This window comes from Engystomops pustulosus, chromosome 4 (genome assembly GCF_040894005.1).
Source record: "Engystomops pustulosus chromosome 4, aEngPut4.maternal, whole genome shotgun sequence".
NCBI lineage: Eukaryota > Metazoa > Chordata > Amphibia > Anura > Leptodactylidae > Engystomops > Engystomops pustulosus.
In genome coordinates, this window is record NC_092414.1 from 23,899,987 (window position 1) to 23,906,272 (window position 6,286).

Below are 6,286 nucleotides of genomic sequence, written 5' to 3' on the forward strand. Positions count from 1 at the left end.
CAGGCTGTTTTTGTGAGAAGAGTTTAAGTATAAAAGTTATGAATGGATATTTTAATTGGGCCGGCTTTTGTTAAATATAGGTAGGAGCCTGTGACAAATCATCGCTATAATGCAAAAATTAGCATATTAATGGGGTCAACGGGAATCTGATTTTAATTATAGGAATGGTAAAAAAAATACTACAATAAACTACCATCAGTTTTACATACTTAGTGTAGAAACAGAATTAATGGGTCATTTCTTTACTAACTTATCAGTACATGAAGTTATTAGTTTGAATTACTTTTATGCCCATTGTCAACACTCCATTTCTTGTGTTTGTGGATCTGAAAAAATTTGGTTAACCCCAGAGGATCCAACATTTTTCAGACCTTTAATTTTTGTGTAATGCTAAATTTCCCCTCTGGGGGCACTGCAGTGGGAGCTGAACCCTTGATTCTGGGTTCCCTACAGATTACAGTTGATTACTAGGGATCTCTGGGGCTTCTTCTCGACACTTTATGACTTTCCCTGCTTAGTTTGGCCAAGCATGAATTTTATTTGTGATTAGATACTGGAGAATAATTTTCTACTACACACTACAGACAGTCGGGACTGGCGCCAGCACTGGGCATACCTGGGCAAGTGCCAGGGCCCAGAGCTTCTGGGGTGGCCCCATAAGGCTTTACATAAGGAATCCATGGGGGTGACAGGGTCTGTATCTAATGAATAACCATGAGGGGGCTGTATATAAAATAGCCATTAGGAGGTTGTTTGGAATGATAAACTAGGGAATATTTTAGGGACTGTTTTAGTTTCAGAATTTTTAATGCCGTCATGTGAGTTCACTGCAATGGGGCCCACTGAGGCTCTGCCACTCAATCCTGCAGCCGACCCTGAAGGCAGTGATTTATCATCTTGATCAGAAATTCAATGTGTCCAGTCATACTTTCCCCCAACATTGGGGCACATTTACTTACCCATCCCGCTAACGCCACCGATCTGGAATGACCGATGAGGATTCGGAGCTGCCGCGATTCACTAACATCGTGCGTCCAATTTACTGAGGTCCGCTGGAGTTCACCTTCTTCTTCCCGGTGTATGTGAGTGCTGATCTTCCGACACAATTTGGTTTTTAAATTCCGTGGTTTGTCTGAATCCGTCGGGTTGTCCGACGTCCATGCCCCCTGATTTGTGTTGCATGCAAGCTGGCGCCGATGTGCCACAATCTGATCGCGTGCGCCCGAAACCAGGGGCAATTCAGGGCAAAATGGTAAAAAGTCAGGAAACCCGTTGAAAATGCGGTGTCTGGTGTAAATGTGCCCCATTATCTTTAAAGGAAATTTAGCAACCCCTTATGCACATAAGATAGTTGTCTGGTCACACCAAAATGTATATTTTTCAAAAATATTACAAAACACTCCGCCATCCAACTTTGAATTCTTCTCACCACTCCATATACATGAATGCTCGACTTAGATAATGGAGCTCCGACAGGGAAAAAACGGTTCAAACCCATCATGTAAAGGAAATGCCACTGAAGGCTGTGTGTAGACTCTCCCTAGTTTTGTCTACGGCTACTTTCAGAGGTCGGACCATTTTTTTATGTTTTTCCCACCATGTTGTATCCACTGTATGAAGCTGCAGAAGACAGTCCAGTATGGTTGGACATTTTGGCTCATCCATAGAGTGAAATGGCTTGGGTACGTGTTGACATGGTCAGACCACCGGCTATCAGTTCCTAGGGATATATGATAACTTCTGAATGCTTTTTAACCCCTTAAAGGTTTAATTTTATGATGATGATTTTATGATTCATAAAGAAAATTCAATAGATACTACAGAACTAACTAGTGTTCCTTCTTCTGAGCTTTTTTGGAGACAGTCTCACTTTATTCCAAGAAGTCGATTAGGATATCTATGCCCTCTAGAAGACCAACATACTCCTTGAATGTATTCTATTTACAAGCCTGCAATGATATGGCCTACTTCTCCTTATCCTGTAGATACTTTAGGTTTTCTTCTCCCTCTCCCCTTCCACCAACTGATCTGACATTCCAATGGAACCCTGGACCATCATGACTCTACTAAGATCCCAGGAAGCTTCAGGACCATCAGTGGAGCCAGTCTCCCTTTAATCCGTCATCCTTATCAGCAGAGTCTGGCAGCTGGGGTGGTCCTGCTTGCCCTCTTTGGTAGGACACAAGCAGAGAAATCAACCCTAGCATCAACCCTTGCAGACGTGGATGAGGTAATAAGGTGATAAGAAAGAGTCACAAACAAAAACAAATGTCCATATTCTTCACATCAAAGCCTGGCAGCTAAATTTATGCCTGTAAAGTATGCCCACAGAAATCCCCTCTCCAGTCAAAGAGAAATGTATGGGCTAAGGGCACTGACCTATGTCAGCCAGGTTCAGAAGAGCTTAAAGGTGAAGTATCACTTACTAGTATACTTCAATATCTGTCAAAAAAAACATGGAGATCATTGGCTAGTTGAGGTTCTGTGTAGAAGTTATGTATGTATATATTAATTTGGCAGCTAAGGGTTTTAGGTAAGGTTTACGCGTACATCTCAAATTTGCACTGGAGCCTAACCTTGAAGACTAAGAAGTCCACATGTAGAGCTACCAGTACTAGAAATTATATATGATAGTCTGGAGCCCGACATATGTAATGAATTCAACTCTTGTTCATCTCTTCTAGGGCATATTGACATCTTTTCAGGATCCTACACATGGAACCACCTCCAGACACCAAAATCGATGGCAGATGGGCCATGAAGGGATAGGCTAATGAGTACTGCCAGTTTTTTCACTACTGCTTTTCTACGGTATTTTGACATAATTTAAAAGGATCCTATGCTTAGAACCACCTCTAGGTACTAAAATAGAAGCTATGTTTTGCAGTTGGGGCCTAGAAGTTTTGAAGGGTTTTAGGTAATAGGTATAACCTTTTTTTTAGCACTACTACTCTACTAGGGAAATAGACAACATAGGGTTTCCCTAAAGGAAGAGTAGCTCTTGAAAGACAGAACGAGGTGCATTTACCTTTTAAGGGGTGTCTAATAAAAAAAATTCCCGGCCCATCTGCTCTGTTAGGACATCTTAAGCCAGTGTCCACCACTCAGACCTCAATGGGCCAAAGTGGAAAACCACATTTCTTTGGGGTGTTTTGCCCACAAATATTACATTATTTATTAGTACTCTTCTATTACATAATTGGGATTATTGTATTACTCTACTAATGCAACTTTTTTTTCCACTTTTTCATTCCCTGGGTTTATCTTCATATGTAGATGTGTTGGTGTAACTAGAAGCTGATGGGCCCCAATGCAAAGTCTGGCCCCCGACTATAATGTATGGTTTATAGTAATAGTCTTCTCATATGGGAAATTGACACTATAAAGGCCCCCTAAACCTCTTGGGCCCTCGTGCGACCCTATGTTACGCCCCTGGGTGTGTGGCTTGTATAATGTGAAACCTCATTGACGTGACAACATATATTAACATTTTCGGAGTAATTTTTTGGGCCTTCTTTGGGTCACTTGGGTTTCGATGATTAGTTGATCTTTTTGTAAGTTTGCCATAAAGACAGTAATTCCTCTCAGATTGTACGGACTCCCGTAGAGCAGTCTCTGGTGACGTGTGGTTATATTGGTAGGATGGTCTCCTCTCTTGTGGACCTCATCGCCTCTTGCAATGTTAACAGTTCCAGCCCCTCCCCAACCCTCGTCCTTTTAACACAGTCTGGAGAATTTTCCTCGTTCCTTATTGCAGTGTGTCTGACATCTTAAGAAGCCTTTCAATACCTTCGGCAGCTGGTCTGTGTCACTCAGGGAAGGGCAGGAGGGGCTCGAAGTTGACTTCTATGGATAGTGAACTACAGTTAGTGACTAGGTTTTACAACTTTCAATCTGGGTCAGAGAAATGTCTGGACAGCAAAATATAATTACTCTTTAATCCCAGGATACTTCGTCATGGCTTCACTTCGCCTTAGTTCTGTGTTGTTTGTTGTGTAATTATCAGATATCCTTATTATTTCAAAAACTTACATTTGTTGTAAAAAAAAAAAAAACTTTCAAAAATATTTTTTAAATAAGTAGATTTTCTTTAAAAATAGAAGAATCAAGGATTATGTTTTGTTTTACCTGTGACTAAAACTGGGCTATGCCATCAGCTAATATGAATTTTTTAATATTGTTTTTTTTAAATAACAAAGAAAATCAAATATTTAGAAGAGAGAAAACAATCCATAATTTTTACTAAGTATAGAGACCAGCAATATAACTTCAGATGTGATAGAAATAATATTTGCATCCAGGTTGCCAAAGGTGGAATAGTATATAATACTGTTCCAAGGCCTATGTTAGAGATTTTTTTTATAAGGTAACTGTATACCGGTATTGTTTTGTATTTGTTCCCATTTGTACATTTTTGTGTAGTTTTTGTAAAGTTTTCAATTTAATGTTGCAGATATAAAGACAAGTCGATAAACTATTAAGCTACAACACTAACCAATTATATTGATGGAAATATGTGAATAATAATTGGCCAAAATTATCAGGTAATGGATAACATTTTAGAAATGGACACACACCAAAGATAAAGGTCAGTCAAGAGGAATGAATTGTTGGCCACAAGTTATAATCTATGGTAATACCAAATGCTTACATATTGTGTACTAATTTTTTTACTAATTTCTCTATAAAAGAAAAATAATAATTTTCTTATTTATGCGCTTTTTTAATACTATGATTCCACTTATTTATTTTTTGCTAGTCCCCCATAGAGAATCTGTAATGTACGGTATATTTGATATTTATTTGACAGTGACGGGAAAGACAGAGCTAAAAAGGTTTCAAGCGTTAAATTGAAGTTTTCTGTGTTGTTGGGCATCAGCTGTTGATGTTAGAGCTTTATTCATCTTGAGCAGCACATTTTGAGTCCTTTAATAACCTCCCTGAAAGCTTTGCCTAGATTTTTTTTAACATAAACTATTGGGCAGTTATTCAAGTTATTTTTTACATAAAATAATAGTAATAAAATTAGCTTAAACAAATAAAAAATTTCAATGACTTAACTTTTTTCTTTAGCGATCCAATGCTATATCTCCATTACTTCCTTCTTGTATTTTTGTACTTACTGCTGATACTTCACACGTCAGCACCCAAATAAAACTATCCACTGATCCAATTAAATGAATTATATCTTTTCGTAAATATGAACATACACAAAAAAAAAAAAAGACTTTATTTTTGTCTATTCCTACTTAAGTAACCACTAAAATACAGTCTAAAAGGGAAATTTGGAAACGCTATAAAAAAATACTGAAACAAAAACCCCCTGAAATTATAGGTTTTTATATACAGAACTATAAATGTCTTAAGAGTTATAGACTTAAAATAGACTTTACTGGTTTAGACCTAAGTCAAGAAAAAAAATCGGAAATTTTAACGTATTTTTAGATTCTATATTTATACAGAACTATAAAAGCATTTTTAAATGTATAAATTTGCCTTTTTTATTTGCCAGGGGACGTAAAACTATCATGACTTCTCGAAAAACTTCATGCAGGTCCGACTTTTTAGAGCATTTTTTTATTTTCTAAATTTCTTATTTTTGTTCCATTTACGAGGTACATCAAAGTTATCTTATTCATTTTGACCTTATAAAGGGTTGAGGGCACAAAAAGTAGCAATTCTGGAAAGTACAGTTGACCCCTAATATTACTAATATTATAACCTGTTCAAAATTAAAATTATAGATCCAAAATTTGCATATTAAGTTCCTTTATTTTTATGTGCAGAGTTGAGGAGAGGCCCTAATCCTTGAAGGCCCTTATGGCCTGTAGGATTAAGGGACTATGTGGCACATGTATTTATTTTTGGCCTGGCCTTTTTATTTTGTTAATTTTTTTTTTTTTTTGCTTACGACAATCTCCCCTTCAAAATTTGCTTCAACATTTGAGTCATTACCCAACTCCAGATGTGGTTCTCTTGTTTTAGAGATTCGACTTTTTAAAAAATTTTGCTCAAAAAAGCTCTGAGCAGGCGCAGGAATCGGAATAGTGTTGATTGCGCAAAAATGTGTGAATCGCAAATATATGACCTTTCGGGTCATTTATTATTTAGTCTGGAAACTTGTGCCAGTCTTTTATTTTTTGATGGGGGGTAGGTTTGGGCTGGTTAGAGGGTGATAAATCTAGGATCTGTTGGAATTTTGCAACTTTGGGGGGGAATTATCAGCCCTTATATGCCAGTTTTCTGGCATACTAGTCCTGAAATAGTGGCAATTCCTGCCCATAGC